Here is an 18,185-nt window from a genome sequence, read left to right on the forward strand (position 1 = left end):
GACTTTATATTCGGGGCATTCGGGTAACCTAGTGGTTTAAGTGTTCGCTCATCATGCCGAAGACCCGGGTTCAATTCCCGACATGGGTACAATGTGTGAAGCCAATTTCTGGTGTCCCCTGCCATGATATAGCTGGAAAATTGCATAAAACCATACCCACTCACTACACCATTTATTCACTCAGGACAGATAAATTAAATTGGTAATGTGTAGTTCGTCATAGTTTTTCTGTAGATATCATTATACAGAGAAGTCGCTTGTTTTAACAAAGGTAATTCCCTCCCCAATGGGAAGCTCTGTGGCCTTGAGTATTCACAGATGCCTCATTCATCTCTGCTGTTTCAGTTCCAAGCCAGTCCATTTGAAAACAGGTTTCACGATAATGAAACACAAGGCATCAGAGAGTACATTATTGTGTCTATAATCATCCAGGACATGTAGTGACCAGAGAATATAAAGGCCTGAACTAGCAAGGTTTCACTCTGAAGCATGAGCAGTTCACGGAGTTGACCAACCGAATAGGTCCCCAGTTCCCCATGCTTGTCTCTCCTTGTTATTTCAGGACATATTAGGTCCCCAGTACCCCATGTTTGTCTCACCTTGTTATTTCAGGGCAGAATAGGTCCCCAGTTCCCCATTCTTGTCTCTCCTTGTTATTTCAGGGCAGAATAGGTCCCCAGTTCCCCATGCTTGTCTCTCCTTGTTATTTCAGGGCATAATAGGCCCCAAGTTCCCCATGCTTATCTCATCTGGTTATTTCAGGGCAGAATAGGCCTCCAGTTCCCCATTCTTGTCTCTCCTTGTTATTTCGGGGAAGAATAGGTCCCCAGTACCCCATGTTTGTCTCTCCTTGTTATTTGGGGCAGAATAGGTCCCCAGTTACCCATGCTTGTCTCTCCTTGTTATCATGGGCATAATAGGTCCCCATTTCCCCATGTTTGTCTCTCCTTGTTATTTGGGGCAGAATAGGTCCCCAGTTACCCATGTTTGTCTCTCCTTGTTATTTGGGGCAGAATATGTACCCAGTTACCCATGTTTGTCTCTCCTTGTTATTTGGGGCATAATAGGTCCCCATTTCCCCATGTTTGTCTCTCCTTGTTATTTGGGGCAGAATAGGTCCCCAGTTACCCATGTTTGTCTCTCCTTGTTATTTGGGGCAGAATAGGTACCCAGTTACCCATGTTTGTCTCTCCTTGTTATTTGGGGCAGAATAGGTCCCCAGTTACCCATGTTTGTCTCTCCTTGTTATTTGGGGCAGAATATGTACCCAGTTACCCATGTTTGTCTCTCCTTGTTATTTGGGGCAGAATAGGTCCCCAGTTACCCATGTTTGTCTCTCCTTGTTATTTGGGGCAGAATAGGTCCCCAGTTACCCATGTTTGTCTCTCCTTGTTATTTGGGGCAGAATAGGTACCCAGTTACCCATGTTTGTCTCTCTTTGATATTCCAATCCAGAATACGTCCCCAGTGAGAACATAGAGTGATGTCGGACCAAGTACTTTAGCTTCGCACAAATAACATAGTTTGATGTCGTACCAAGTACTTTAGCTACCCAGAAATAACATAGAGTATTGTTGGACCAAGTACTTTAGCTACCCAGAAATAACATAGAGTATTGTTGGACCAAGTATTTTAGCTACCCAGAAATACCATGAAACAGCATACTGGGTATGTTAAGAAAGTGACTAACTAACATTTTTTATGTGAGGGATAATATGTGTTTTTTGGAAACACTCTTGCAGTCCATTTGTTTCATTTATGTGACTGTAACCCATTTGTTCTGAACAGCTTGCATGCAATCTGTCAATTGATTTAATCGATCTGGGCGAAAAATTGTGGATATTCTTTTAACTTTGGATATACAATTAACTTTGTTCTTTCTGTTTCTGTACCCTGGGAACAGATGTTTTCATTTCTCATATTCAAACCGGTTGGCCACATGTTAAACAATCCTGGGATACTGGGATAGAATAGGTCTCCAGCAACCTATGCTGATCATACTAAGGGGATTCTGGGCTAGAATAGGTCCCCAGCAACCTATGCTACTCTGGGGATTCTGGGTTAGAATGGGTCCCAGGCAACCTATGCTGATTATACTATGGGGATTCTGGGCTAGAATAGGTCTCCAGCAACTTATGCTGATCATATTGTGGGGATTCTGGGCTAGAATAGGTCCCCAGCAACCTATGCTGATCATACTATGGGGATTCTGGGCTAGAATAGGTCCCCAGCAACCTATGCTACTCTGGGGATTCCAGGCTAGAATAGGTCCCCAGCAACCTATGCTGATCATACTATGGGGATTCTGGGCTAGAATAGGTCCCCAGCAACCTATGCTTGAAATCAGGTGATGGTAACAAGATAGTGCCTGATCGACTTGTCTCGCTCGGCGAGTCATTAATTATCACCATAAAATTAACAAGACATGGTCATTTGGCCATCCAAGTGTTAACAGAAATAAATGTTCTCAAAGGTAAAACTTAATTTTAGTGTTTTTGGATTGTTATTAGGCACGTAATGAGAAATACTTCTGAGGGTCTTGAAAACCCATAACACAAGGATACTATAAAGTACAGTGTTCCCTCGTTGTTGCACTCTTCAATTTAGTGCTAACTTGGTTATAGCGCACGGTAAAGCATGGCTCCCCAAATTTACTAACATTTTCAATAAACTCAAGTTTTCCAAAGACACAATGTTTTACCCCATCTCAGAAAACATTATCTGCTGATCTAGCCTTTGAGAGCAGGAAATACATTTTAAATGGTAAATCTTCATGTCTAGTGATGTTTTATATCAAACTTCATACTTTTATTGACCAACTTTGTTATAGATCTACCTGCTTATTCACTTGAAGGGATACGATGTGATTTTTGTTTTTTTTAAAGCGCATATCAATACTCGACAAATCTTTTTTTACACATGTGTTATAAATAATGTCTATTCTAATCTTTTTTGAAACTCTGAAACGTGCAACGTAGATCGTGTTAGGTAGGCAGAGTATGTATACTGTTTTGTTGGTCATCTACCACCTACGATTCGACCTTCGTTAAACCGCTGATCATCTATATCGCTCATCAATTATTTGGACCCCGAAGGTGGCGTTTTAACGAGGGATCACTGTATATGAGCTTCTAATTACATGAATCAAGTTTGCTATGACTGCCAACTGGCCAGAACCTGGGCCCTATTTAAGGAGATGTACAGTCTAAATATGGAATTAGATCATTTAAAAGCATATTAAATCAAGTATCTTGAAGAAATTTTGTTTTAAAGTCAATTAATTCCTGAAGCCAAAAAACATTAAAAACCGACTTATATTGGAAACTACCAAGTCTTAATGAGCATAAATGTCATCACTAGACCTGACGTCACAGTGAAGAGTTTACTTGCAGAATCCCTGTTGCTGTATCTTGTTTAGACTAACATTTAGTCTCTGAAATCTCAAATTACACAATATCCTTCTTGACTCTAAATCGTCACGCTGAAGACCTGGGTTCGATTCCCGACATGGGTACAATGTGTGAAGCCCATTTCTGGTTTCCCCCGCCGTGATATTGCTGGAATATTGTTAAAAGCGGCGTAAAATCAAACTCATTCACTCACTCTTTACTCTAAAAATAAAAAAAATTCCCTGTGGAATAGAGCTAGCTTGAGCTGGTTAGACTTGCTTTTGTATGCGTTTCTAGATTATATTTTTTTTTCATAAAATAAATATATTCCACGGTCATGGTGCAGGACTATGTCTTGTTCAGTAGAGTACTACAATACACCATGGCAACACTAGATCCCCAAATCATATAGATTATTGCACTGTAAACAAAGTAAAATGGCGTACAGTTCGGCCTACAGCCAGGATTTTGATATGCATATGCGATGGTGGATGGATCAGGGCAGTTGTATGTTTCTTTTAGATACCAATGGAATCACATATGGCTTTTTGAGGGGTGTAAATACGTACTTTGTATGACTACTAAACATGCTTTTAGACGTTTTGATTCAAAAGATCTTTAAATGATGCTCAAACGCTAAATCAATGTCACTCACTTTGAACAAGCAGTATATGCACCACACTTTCAAAATGTTTGTTGAAAGTCCGAGGAATCTTATACATGCAAGCGTGACTGTTTTTGTAACCACTGATAGCAACCTATTCCTTGCATATTTCACAATGGCCACCATGATTGGAGAAAGGTCACTTCAGACTGGTGTTTGTCAGTTATGGTTACTGGTGTTTTCCTTCCCACGTAGCTTGTTGTTCCATGTTGGTGGCATGGCTGCATCATGCTGTTAGGATCCGGAGTCACCCATGTCCATAGACTTTGGCTCAGTTGCAAAGAAAGAGAAATATTTAGACACGTTTTGTGTTATATTTCTCTGTTGGTTGAAGACATGTTTTTTGTAATATATCTGTCTTTTTGGAAACTGAAATGTGAACCTTTGTGCTTCTCTTGTATGGTTTCAGTTTGTGTTGTAAATTTCTTACTTCTTACAAGCCAAAATTATCTGAGACATTGCTGACAGACATGAAGTATCCCAAAAGAAAAAGAAAGTACAAATAATTCTTTAAAGGACCTCCAGTTTTTTTTAATTTCAGGTGAATAGGTTATGGGTATAGGCTGCTGAAGCTGAGAAGGAGATGAGTATAGGCTGCTGGAGCTGAGAAGGGGATGAGTGTAGGCCACTAGTGTTGGGAAGGGGACGAGTGTCTACTGTAAGGGCTGAGAAGGAGATGAGTAGAGGCTGCTGGAGATGAGAAGGGGATGAGTGTAGGCTGCTGGAGCTGGGAAGGGGATGAATGTAGGCCACTATAGTGTTGCAAAGGGGTTGAGTGTAGGCTGCTAGAGCTGAGAAGGAGATGAGTGTAGACTACTATGGCTGAGAAGGGGATGAATGTAGGCTGATAGAGCTGTGAAGGGGGTGAGTGTAGACTGCTATGGCTGAGAAGGGGATGAGTGTAGGCCACTAGTGTTGAGAAGGGGATGAGTATAGGCTGCTGTAGCTGGGAAGGGGATGAGTATAGGCTGCTAGAGCTGAGAAAGAGATGAGTATAGGCTGCTAGAGCTGAGAAGGAGATGAGTATAGGCTGCTAGACCTGAGAAGGAGATGAGTATAGGCTGCTAGAGCTGAGAAGGAGATGAGTGTAGGCTGCTAGAGCTGAGAAGGGGATGAGTATAGGCTGCTAGAGCTGAAAAGGAGATGAGTGTAGGCTGCTAGAGCTGAGAAGGGGATGAGTATAGGCTGCTAGAGTTGAGAAGGAGATGAGTGTAGGCTGCTAGAGCTGAGAAGGGGATGAGTGTAGGCCACTAGTGTTGAGAAGGGGATGAGTGTAGGCTGCTAGAGCTGTGAAGGGGATGAGTGTAGACTGCTATGGCTGAGAAGGGGATGAGTGTAGGCCACTAGTGTTGAGAAGGGGATGAGTGTAGGCTGCTAGAGCTGTAAAGGGGATGAGTGTAGACTGCTATGGCTGAGAAGGGGATGAGTGTAGGCTGATAGAGCTGAGAAGGGGATGAGTGTAGGCCACTAGTGTTGAGAAGGGGATGAGTGTAGGCTGCTAGAGCTGTGAAGGGGATGAGTGTAGACTGCTATGGCTGAGAAGGGGATGAGTGTAGGCCACTAGTGTTGAGAAGGGGATGAGTATAGGCTGCTGGAGCTGAGAAGGGGATTAGTATAGGCTGCTAGAGCTGTGAAGGAGATGAGTGTAGGCTGCTAGAGCTGAGAAGGGGGTGAGTGTAGGCTGCTAGAGCTGTGAAGGGAGTGAGTGTAGGCTGCTAGACCTGAGAAGCGGATGAGTATAGGCTGCTAGACCTGAGAAGGGGTTGAGTGTCGGCTGCTAGAGCTGAGAAGGGAATGAGAAGGGGATGAGTGTAGGCTGCTGGACCTGAGAAGGGGATGAGTGTAGGCTGCTAGAGCTGAGAAGGGAATGAGAAGGGGATGAGTGTAGGCTGCTGGACCTGAGAAGGGGATGAGTGTAGGCTGCTAGAGCTGTGAAGGAAATGAGAAGGGGATGAGTGTAGACTGCTGGACCTGAGAAGGGGGTGAATGTAGGATGCTAGAGCTGTGAAGGGAGTGAGTGTAGGCTGCTAGAGCTGAAAAGGGAATGAGAAGGGGATGAGTGTAGGCTGATAGAGCTGTGAAGGGGGTGAGTGTAGGCTGCTAGAGCTGTGAAGGGAGTGAGTGTAGGCTGCTAGAGCTGAGAAGGGAATGAGAAGGGGATGAGTGTAGGCTGCTAGAGCTGTGAAGGGGGTGAGTGTAGGCTGCTAGAGCTGTGAAGGGGACGAGTGTAGGCTGCTAGAGCTGTGAAGGGGACGAGTGTAGGCTGCTAGAGCTGAGAAGGGGATGAGTATAGGCTGCTAGAGCTGAGAAGGAGATGAGTATAGGCTGCTAGAGTTGAGAAGGAGATGAGTGTAGGCTGCTAGGGCTGTGAAGGGGACGAGTGTAGGTTGCTAGACCTGAGAAGAGGATGAGTATAGGCTGCTAGAGCTGTGAAGGGGACGAGTGTAGGCTGCTAGAGCTGAGAAGGGGATGAGTATAGGCTGCTAGAGTTGAGAAGGAGATGAGTGTAGGCTGCTAGGGCTGTGAAGGAGATGAGTGTAGGCTGCTAGAGCTGAGAAGGGGATGAGTATAGGCTGCTAGAGCTGTGAAGGGGACGAGTGTAGGCTGCTAGAGCTGAGAAGGGGATGAGTATAGGCTGCTAGAGTTGAGAAGGAGATGAGTGTAGGCTGCTAGGGCTGTGAAGGAGATGAGTGTAGGCTGCTAGGGCTGTGAAGGAGATGAGTGTAGGCTGCTAGGGCTGTGAAGGGGACGAGTGTAGGTTGCTAGACCTGAGAAGAGGATGAGTATAGGCTGCTAGAGCTGTGAAAGGGACGAGTGTAGGCTGCTAGAGCTGAGAAGGGGATGAGTATAGGCTGCTAGAGTTGAGAAGGAGATGAGTGTAGGCTGCTAGGGCTGTGAAGGAGATGAGTGTAGGCTGCTAGAGCTGAGAAGGGGTGAGTGTAGGTTGCTAGACCTGAGAAGAGGATGAGTATAGGCTGCTAGAGCTGAGAAGGGGATGTGAATACAATGGGGGTGATTGTTTTAATAAACAAATGCTCTAGTGTCTTCAAGAGAGACTCCTGAACCAACTACAATCATTATTCACTCACTCTCTCTGAAATCTTCCTGAACTGTTGATGCAGAATATATGGGTATTGTTGCAATTGAAAACATACTTTCTTTTTTTCAAAGAAAGATATTGTATCTTATATTAATAGGCTGAAATTAATCAGTTTGGCCTTTTGAGAAAATAGCTTTAAAGATTAGTCTAATCTTAATGAATAAAAGTTAACAGTTAATTTTTAAAGCTTGTGGTTTAACAGTTAATTTTTAAAGCTTGTGGTAATTATAGTCAAACCATATCCAGACATGAGAATGAAAATGTGTTTGTTTATTAATGTCCCATATGTAAACAAAACTCTAAATAAAATTAGGTGTACCCTTTCCTGTGTTATTTCTGGTATTTTTATTGAAATAGATATTATCATGTGATGTTCGGAATAACAGCTAAAAACATCCTTTCAGTTTGGGGGGAAAACTGCGAAGTGGCTATACAGTGAAAAAAGCCTATCATTTTATGATCAAATTTCATAGTGTTATTGTTGGACCTAAGCCCTCTTCTGGTGTGTGAGTGGGTGTTTATTGTCTCGAAGTTCTACACAAATAAATATTTTCCACAATAGTTATGATATTAGATTCCCAGGCGTCTGGGGATAAGCAAAGTTGTGGGGTTTCCCCGCTGCGTATTTTGGCACACGTTTGTTGTAGTGATAGCAACAGGAAGGAGGAACGTGGCCTTCTGTCTGGAGCTGGATTATTTTCATAGATATTATAGGTACAAATAAAAAGAATTATTAGCCAGATATTCAGTTGAATCACCCTGACTACATCATCAGTTGTTCTCGAGGTCCTTTGACCTACTGTTTAAGGCATTTAATATATCCTCTTCTGATCAAAGGCCAAAGGCTAAGATCCAGATGATAGCTAATTCATTGTGTGATTAGGAATATAGTACATGTAGATCAGTGCGGTAGTCGGTGTATACGTGTACATCAGTGGTGTTGACTTGGCATCAGTGTAGTGTTTCTCACATAGGACTGGGTTTGATAAGGGGACACTATTGTATGTTTCAGTTTATGGAATTGAAGCTGAAAACTACAATCCCGAATCAGAACATAACGTGAAAATACTTAAAATTTATTTTCATTGGCATTACTGCGCTCTGATGGATCAGGATGGTCGGGTAGCCTCGTGGTTAAAGTGTTCGCTCATCAGGCCGAAAACCTGGATTCGATTCCTGACATGAGTACAATGTGTGAATCCCATTTCTGGTGTCCCCCGTCGTGATATTGCTGGAATATTGCTAAAATGGCATGAAACCATACTCACTCACTCACTCACTCACTCACTCACTCACTCACTCACTCACTCACTCACTCACTCACTCACTCACTCACTCACTGTGATGGATCTGAAAAATAAAAAATACAACTTAAAACAGCACCTAAGATCTATTCAACCTATCAAAGCTAACCAGTTACGAAAACAATTATAGATGTCTATAAGCAAGGTTTCACCTTCTTGTACACAGACGGACAAATAATGGAAGTCTCACCGCATGTGTATAATTTTCACATGACATTCACCATACTGAAGATATTATTTACACACAAGTCATTCCATAAAGAAATTACAAGAGATTATCCATGGCATAGGCAAAAATAAATTTTGTACATTCATTATTTACAGAAGGTGTAAAGAAACTATTGCTATAAAATCCTTCTGTGTCTTCATAATTCTTTTGACTACTTTTGAATGAATAAATTATGCTCTTTAAATAGCATTGAAAAACTTAAAGCAGAAGGAGGTTTGGCAAAATTTATCAAAACTAAAATATGGTATGGGGCCATGACAAAATGAGAGTTCTATTTTTTTCAAATAGTTTTTTTATATATTTCAACATTATTTAGGGACTAGTAATTTATTATAGGGAAGTGGGGAAACCATGAAAAAATGTAACATGAAGTGGGGGACTCTAAAATTATAATACAGTCCGAAGGCCTATCTCGCACACACGCACAGGTTCACACCGTAAATCATCCCAGTTGGGCTGGGCTCCTTGTAAAAGATCATACCAGAGATCATCTTAAAAGGGTGCCAGTTAAAATTGCAAGACTTTAATCCTCAGTTTCATTATTGTCACAGACAGGCCAAATGCATTCTTATACAGGTGGATTGTCGTATCTGCCAAATTCCAGTTAAATCGGTGCAAACACCACATCTGAGCTTTGCATGGTCTCTATGGTATGGTCCCACAAGAGCTGGCGGTACGTGTTTTTCTGTACTGTTTTCACTCTTGATGAGGTGATATGCTTGTAGTTAACCAGTGTTGTTGTTGACATATTGGGACCATGCTGCTTTGAGATTGTCAAATATATGTCTGGAGATGGGTTCTATTATCATATGCCTCACCCATGGTCAGTAAAGAGTTTGGGGGCATGGGTGGCCCATTCATCTAAAGCGCCATATTTCGCTTTGCACAGTTGCGTCCCTTGGACACGCCAGAAACCTTTGATTGTTGTTTGAATCCCGATTCGTCCTGATTATGTTTCTAGGTTTGTCAGCACCATACCCATGCTCGGGGGTTTCACCAAAGTGGTAAACGTCTAAGACCTGCATCACTTTCGGATTTCCTCCTTTCGTCCCGATATGACTGGAATACTGTTAAAAGTGGCATTAAACCCAACTCACTCACTCACTCACTCACTCACTCACTCACAAAGGAAAGAGTTTATGCACCCTATAATTCAAGTTTATGTACTGATGAACATTTATCTAACCAGATAGATATATTCTTATTTATCATCACATTGTTCATTGCAATGAATCTCTTCCAGTGTCTCAATGCTGTTTTCTCTGTGTTAACTGAAGAGAAGAGCGCTTAAATTCATGTACCAGTACATAACACTGTGACATATTATCCAGTCTGAAAAATATATAGAGGATATCTTATTATATACTTTTTGTAAAGCTGTCTACCAGGGCCCCGTTCCACAAAGCGATTTTAGCGCTAAGTTGATCGTAAGCCTATGATAAAGCATGGGAGTTACGACCAACTGAGCACTAAGATCGCTTTGTGGAATGGGGCCCTGAAAATTTTATTATTTCATTACAAATGTAAAACCTTGAATCGTAAATTCTCCCTACCTAACACACTGGGATGGTCCACCACCCCTTGTATTTGTGACTAAAAAAGTAGTTTCGTGTTTGCAAAATCTTAAAAAATAGAAACAAAAGTAACAAAAAATATTTAGGGTCCCGAAAATTCTGTATCATACATATAGCAATGATTATAGACAAAATCAACTTTAACCTAAAATATTCTTGGAAAACTTTGAGATACACGCTGGTCAAGTAACAAAAATCACTCTTTGTGAAACAAACAATCTTGATTGACGAGTTAAATGAGAAATTTGCAGTATATAACGAAACATTTTCAAGAGAATAACAAATGGCATTAAGCGATGTTTACTCCATAATTGACCATCTGTCATGTCAATGTGGAACTTACGTAAAAAGGACGTGAACAGTTTGTGTACAGGCCATACACTTATGATAAAGGCGGAGGATTTGAGGGGAGGTCATTCTTGTATGACAACAATTCCATCAAAGTGTTATGTTCACAGCGGTGAAATATCAAGTGTTATGTTCACTGCAATGAAAATTTCACTCTTCTTAAATTCGGAATGCTCAGTCTTTCACACTGAAGTATATAATGAAATTATAAATTTAATTGAATGTAGGAATTCATAGTGCAATAGGGATATCTCGCATGATTATAAAATAATTAGCATGTGTCCAACAAAGTAACATCAACAATCGCTGCCCTGCATTGTTCCCTACTGACATGGTGAGCTTCAGTACATTTTCGAGTTGTCTGCACGGAGGGTTTATATAACAATAAGATCTTGTCTCAGTGATGAGCAGCTCCTCACTACACAACGTGGCTTCAAAATCTATTCAGAGATTGGTCTTATGATTTAAGACAAATCTACTGTGAGCATCAGCTTGCTTCCTTGATTGGGCGGAAATCTCGGAATTACGCACAGCCCGGCTTTTTGCTTTTGATAGTAATTGCTTCGCTCTCCAGAAGGATATTAATACGAGGACAAATCCAACATCCAAATTGACATTTTTCCGCCAGTTTCCATCAGCGAATCTCAACCAATTAACCAGTTGCAGTCAAGTGCGATAAGTTAAATGGACAAGAACAAAAGCAAGCAATTTGAGCAAAACCAGGCAATCAAACAGGAAAAGTATCTTCTCTCACCACTAGAGGGAGCTCTCAAGACCAGAACTGACAAACGGTATAATTAGGCAAACTTGTGGATAATTGCAGGGCTATTTACTGACTATTTCCCATCTTCATCATGATAACCTTTGTTCATGGCCTTAAGATCCTTTGCTGGGCTTTCATTTCATGTGTAAGTCCTTGAAATATCTCTGTAATTGAACTCAAATAGAATTTTTTTCAAGATGTTAGGTCTGCTGTGAAAAAGATCTAAATCATCTGAATTGAAAATGGCTTCAATGTTTGGAATTGTAAATGTTTAACTTGGCAAGGCAGGAAACTTGCAATATTTGTATGTGTGATATCCAATCAGCAGATTATGTTGCTAGGTTACCTGACATTGATTCAGTTTTTGCAAAAGTGTAGGTTAAATACCGACTTAGTGGCTAGTTTTATCATTTATCACACAGATTACCCTAGTCTGAAGGACAACATGGTTAGATAATGTAAACCTATTTTTGTCATTTCATGGTGTTATCCGAAAGGGGTTCTTGGAGTACAATAATACAGGTCATGCGTAATGCGAAACATATCTCGCCACACTGGCCACACTACAATACATATCTCAATACACTTGTCGGGATAAGATACATATCTGGATACATTGGCCACAATACGGTACATATTTAGATACACTGGTCACGATACAATATGTATCTCGATACACTAGCCATGATACAATACAGATCACAATACTCTGGCCATGATACAAAACAAAGCGGTTGGGTAGCCTAGTGGTTAAAGCGTTCGCTTGTCACGCTGAAGACCCGGGTTCGATTCCCGACATGAGTACAATGTGTGAAGCCCATTTCTGGTGTCCACCATGATATTGCTGGAATATTGTTAAAAGCGGCGTAAAGCCATACTCACTCTCTCACTCATGATACAATACAGATCTGATATCGATATGATACATATTTAGACACACTGGTCTTGATACAATATGTATCTCAATACACTGGTCACGATACAATACAGATCTCGATACACTGGTATCGTTACAATATGTATCTTGATACACTGGTATCGATACAATATGTATCTTGATACACTAGTGAGATTGATGTTTGGTAGTGAGGTGGGTGTTTGGTAGCAAGTTGGGTGTTTGGTAGTGAGGTGGATGTTTGGTAGTGAGGTGGATGTTTGGTAGTGAGGTGGATGTTTGGTAGTGAGGTGGGTGTTTGGTAGTGGGCTGGGTGTTTGGTAGTGAGGTGGGTGTTTGATAGTGAGGTGGATTTTTGGTAGTGAGGTGGGTGTTTGGTAGTGGGCTGGGTGTTTGGTAGTGAGGTGGGTGTTTGATAGTGAGGTGGATTTTTGGTAGTGAGGTGGGTGTTTGGTAATGAGGTGGATGTTTTGTAGTGAGGTGGGTGTTTGGTAGTGAGGTGGGTGTTTGATAGTGAGGTGGATTTTTGGTAGTGAGGTGGATGTTTGGTTGTGGGATGGGTGTTTGGTAATGAGATGGATGTTTGGTAATGAGATGGATGTTTGGTAGTGAGGTTGATGTTTGGTAGTGAGATGGATGTTTGGTTGTAGGGTGGGTGTTTGGTAGTGAGGTGGATGTTTGATAGTGAGATGGATGTTTGGTAGTGAGATGGATGTTTGGTAGTGGGATGGGTGTTTGGTAGTGAGGTGGGTGTTTGATAGTGAGGTGGATTTTTGGTAGTGAGGTGGGTGTTTGGTAGTGGGCTGGGTGTTTGGTAGTGAGGTGGGTGTTTGATAGTGAGGTGGATTTTTGGTAGTGAGGTGGGTGTTTGGTAATGAGGTGGATGTTTTGTAGTGAGGTGGGTGTTTGGTAGTGAGGTGGGTGTTTGATAGTGAGGTGGATTTTTGGTAGTGAGGTGGATGTTTGGTTGTGGGATGGGTGTTTGGTAATGAGATGGATGTTTGGTAATGAGATGGATGTTTGGTAGTGAGGTTGATGTTTGGTAGTGAGATGGATGTTTGGTTGTAGGGTGGGTGTTTGGTAGTGAGGTGGATGTTTGATAGTGAGATGGATGTTTGGTAGTGAGATGGATGTTTGGTAGTGGGATGGGTGTTTGGTAGTGAGATGGATGTTTGGTAGTGAGATGGATGTTTGGTAGTGAGGTGGATGTTTGGTTGTGGGGTTGGTGTTTGGTAGTGAGATGGATGTTTGGTTGTGGTGGATGTTTTGTAATGAGGTGTTGTGTTTGGTAGTGAGGTGAATGTTTGGTTGTGGGGTGGGTGTATGGTTATGAGGTGAATGTTTGGTTGTGAGATGGATGTTTGGTTGTGAGGTGGGTGTTTGGTAGTGAGCCCCCTGAAACAGTGGTAACAGTTGTCATGATCTATTATAATGGAATTTACATAAGCATACCATCAAGTGATGAGGACACAAGACACCTGAATTATTTGTGAGAGCACTTATAAATACAGGGAGCTGAATATGTGGAATATAGTACATCCTTTTACCTTGATATGACTGTGGCCTTCAGAACCCATCAGCTTTTTAAGCTAGGGAAGCCTACATCTTCTTCATCTCATCAATCACAAGTGATTTGGGATGCATGGGAAGGCTCATGTATTTCAACACACCTATCAAGGTCAGCTTACTATATGTTTGGAACGATTGGTTGAAGATAATGAGGCCCTTTTCTGCTCTGTGTCTGCATTGGATATTGAATTGAATCTGAGGAATTATCTTAATAAAATATTACAGAAAGGAGCCCAGAGTTGCTCTTCATTTCAGCAGTAATCTAGACTTGCCAACATTTTAGACTTACATGAGATGTGTTGGATATATTTGTTTGAGGGTCTGTTTGGATGACTATGGTGGGTCAGTCATCTCAATCACTCACTTGCACTCTCAACCGCTCACCTTCCTGGCCAGTCTCCCTCAGACAAATGTCCATGGCTATAGAACTATAGAAATGTTCAACAAATTTATTTGGTTAAACCTCAGCCCTAAATATTTATTCAGAACCTTGATTGAACCACAAAGATCATTAGTACTACAGAAGAAAGGGCTAATGTTGCGTCTGCAATTAAGAACACTCTTTAGACTCATATCAGTAGTTCAATTTCCATCTGCAAAGAAATTGTAACATGGCTTGCCATCAAGACCGAAACAACTCGATGGAGGCTGGAAAATCAGGAAACAAAGTATGACCATTCATCTTTAAGATGGAACTGCCATGATGGACAGACATGTTCTCCATCGTTGAACCTGTAACAAGCCGAGGCAGAGATACAACAATTCCCATTACATATATCGCCTCGTCTCGAAGGGCTACAAATGAAGATGTATCCACCACAACCCGAAACCTGATTAAGATGTAATTCTTCCACATCTGCATCCCCAAGTTTGAAAGGTATCTGTTGGAATGAAATGCGTTTACAAATAAAATCGCAAGTCTGCTAGTCGGTAACTAGGGTTGACAGGCAAGGGCAGAGCAGTAATAGGGTGATTATTCCGTCTATTAAAGGCAAAGGTGCTATTGACCAGGCAGGGATTACCTCTTCAGATTTGTTATCAAGTTCCCCATTAGCCACGACTTCCTTCAGTGTGGAACATGATGTAAAAATCTCAGTAATGAGCACGTCTTTAGTACAAGCCCTGATGCTCAGCTTCTAATGTAATCAATCTTGAGCTAGTTTCATTTGGATGCTATAGAGGTTTGCAATTTGATAATTTCTCCTGGATTCACCCTGATTGTGGCATTCCGTCCATAGGAAGGAAGGACCTTAAATCGGAGACCAAAAAAGTTGGATCTGTCGTGAAGGGTGGTCTAATTCTAGCCATTATTTGTCCGTTTCAGCTGTATCTAAATGCTGCCTAATGAAGCTGTGTGCGGTAATGAGGGAGGGAAGGGAAAGAGGTGGGGCAGTGATACACATACGGCTTTCCCACAAGGCCGCACAGAGACCCTACTAATGAGGGTCATTATAAATGTCTTCTGCTTGGGGCGCAGCAGGAATGGACGTCTTGTTGATCTTATATTTTCACCTGTTTGGAAGGACTTAAGCAAATATTGATGTCAAGGGTATAAGAAATTAGAAAAATGTGTGAGACGACTAATTAGAAACTATTGTTGAGATTCACCATGTGGTGGTCTATGTTGGGTGTCTGGGCTGTGTTTGGGTTCAAGTTAAAGTGCTGCTGAGACTTTTTAACTGGATTGTTTCAATGATATTATGGTTATGTAACAATCTTCCCCAAAACCACATGTCTCCCTTGGGAGTTCTTGCCCTGCACCTTGCTTGTCTCCCAGTAGGGATGTCTGTGTTAGACACATGCTCAATCTCTGAAAATATACTACCCAAAAGAAGTTAAAGATGTGTGGTAATATGAAAGATTTGGGTGTTCTGTAACTTCTCTGGAGTAGTATGTATTATATTTAAACTGAAAAGGGGTCCCAGTGAGATGGGAGACACCTGTGGAAAATCTAGACTTATTTCATTTAGAGTAGTCTGTCTTACAGACCCTGATACAAATATATGTCAAATACAGCCGATGCAAATCTATAATATTTGGCAAGTCTAGATCACTGCAGTAAAATGAATAGAGTCACTGGGCTCCTTTTTATTATATTTGTATTAAGATAACTGAACAACTGTTTTTTTCTGTACGATATGTTAATTTCAGAGACTAGATGTTAGTCTACATTTAGAGCTTTATAGTTTTAAAGCAAAGGTGGGAGGGACAGACTACCTTGTGGTTAATGGATTTGGTTGTGGCATGAAGTTCCAGGTTTGATGACCCACATGAGAACAGTTTGTAGATTTGTGCTCTCACCCACTGTTGTAATGGTGAAATATTAAGGTTACATATTGGTTAGTGGTTCTCATAAGCTGATATTTGAATTCAGGCCTCTGACACTTGTCAATAGAAATACCCAAATTGAAATTAAAACCATTCCAATTTAGGTAATTATGATTTGGGAAAAGTTTAGTTTTTCAGAGATGATAGTTATTTTATTGATAACAGGACTAATAAGAGGCAAATGGCTTTTCTCTTTTTTAAATAAATGAAATGCCAAAATACTTCTGAATTTAAGAAATAAAGAAATCACAATTCATTTTGTAATGAGAAAATAGTATTTTTGTCAAACATTTGCCTGCTAAAAGCTGCATGAAGAGGATCTGGGGTACAAAATGGCTTCCAAGTTAGAATTCTCACCTTGATTTGACTTGAATACTGTACAGTCATAGAGGAGGAGGAAGCTTTTTTTCAGTTTGAGATAGGTGTTTAATAAAGCTTGTATATTTGTTAACTGACAAGTATTTATTGACAGTTTTTCTGTGATGTTTCCATGGAGATAAACCAGCTAATGACATTGTTAGTGTCAATCCAATATCATACATGATATAGTGATAATAAAGAAAATCACAGCTTTTCTGCAGTAATCACAGTTTCCATGAAGATTGTAAATGTTTCATTTGTAAACTTTGAGATACTACAATTTTGATTTGACATGCCTTTGCATGTGTTTGTGATGGATGACACCAGTGGGGCAGGATACACATTTTCGCAAACTCATGACTATTTGATTCATAAACACATGCTTATGATATAATCTAAATCATACAACGGCCTCTGCTTTTAGCAGAGATTTCTTATGAATATGGAAAGGGTTTTGTTTTGCTTTTATTATCATGAAATATGACATTTTACAGGCTATGAAACTAACACCACAGTGAGTGCAATAGGTGTATTACACTGCAAGTATATCACTGGCCTGGAGAGGGCACACTCCTCACCCAAGTGGGAAAGGAGGTTCTACTTTGGGTGTTTGGCCAATGAAAAGGTATTAAAATCTTTATCAGCCTGCAGGTCATTAAATCATGCCTTTTTGTATTTTTTAAGGTGAGCCATTAACTTGGTAAATTCTTGATATTTTATGTCAATTTTAAGATTCAGATTTTAGCTTTAAAGTTATATTTCCTTGCCTAAATTACGAAGCCATGATTGCTAAACATTTGTTTGTTGTTTAATGTTGTCCTTAGCAATATTCCAGGTGTATGATGTTTGTATTAAATATTGGAGTCTGGACCAGATGATCCAGTGATTGACTGTTTGCTTAACAGTTTTAATTAGTATTCTGCCTACCTAGAAAATAAGGGAAAGATTAAATAAATTTCTTGTGGACCTGTTCATTCTGAAGGACATACTGTTTTCTTTAATCAACATCTTACAGAAGCTGTTTACTTTAGTTGACTCTCACATCATCCATCATTTCTGATCATATCTTGGGTGGTCGGGGTAACCTAGTGGTTAAAGCATTTGCTCGTCACACTGAAGACCCGGGTTCGATTCCCGACATGGGTAAAATGTGTGAAGCCCATTTCTGGTGTCCCCCACTGTGATATTGCTGGAATATTGCTAAAAGTGGAGTAAAACCTCACTCACTCACTCACTCTGATAAGTACTCTCATTCCAGAGTATGGGTGTTAAATACTCAGAGACACAATAAACCTGCCAACATTGTACATCTGTTTTATAGTGGGGTTGCACAGGGTCAGGCAGGATACACGAGAGCTGATCTTCATCTGAATACAATCCATAACCATCAGACATTTTGTCCACCTGATCCACCTTTTTATCACTTTTATGATAAGCAGGGGATACCTGCTCTGTCTCTGAAGACAAATCTGTAACAGTTCTTGGAGGGATGTAAGCAGTTATGAAGAGTATTCTGTCAAATCTGTCAGTATAATGTACTGAGTTCTCAGTTATGTAGTCTACACAATATTGTCTAAGGAGTCTCGAAAGCCATTAAGATGGTTAGTTCTTGAAAAGAAATCAATATGGAGGGTTGTGTAGGGGCAGTGGTACAGAGCCTCA

At 40.8% G+C, this 18,185-nt stretch overlaps 1 protein-coding gene across 1 annotated transcript in view; it reads left to right on the forward strand.

Moving 5' to 3' along the window:
* Positions 1 to 18,185, forward strand: part of LOC139462439 (LIM domain only protein 3-like) — a 129,791-nt gene that overhangs the window by 5,455 nt on the left and 106,151 nt on the right. The window lies entirely within an intron of this gene.

This window comes from Haliotis cracherodii, unplaced genomic scaffold (genome assembly GCF_022045235.1).
Source record: "Haliotis cracherodii isolate W230 unplaced genomic scaffold, xgHalCrac1.p SCAF_15, whole genome shotgun sequence".
NCBI lineage: Eukaryota > Metazoa > Mollusca > Gastropoda > Lepetellida > Haliotidae > Haliotis > Haliotis cracherodii.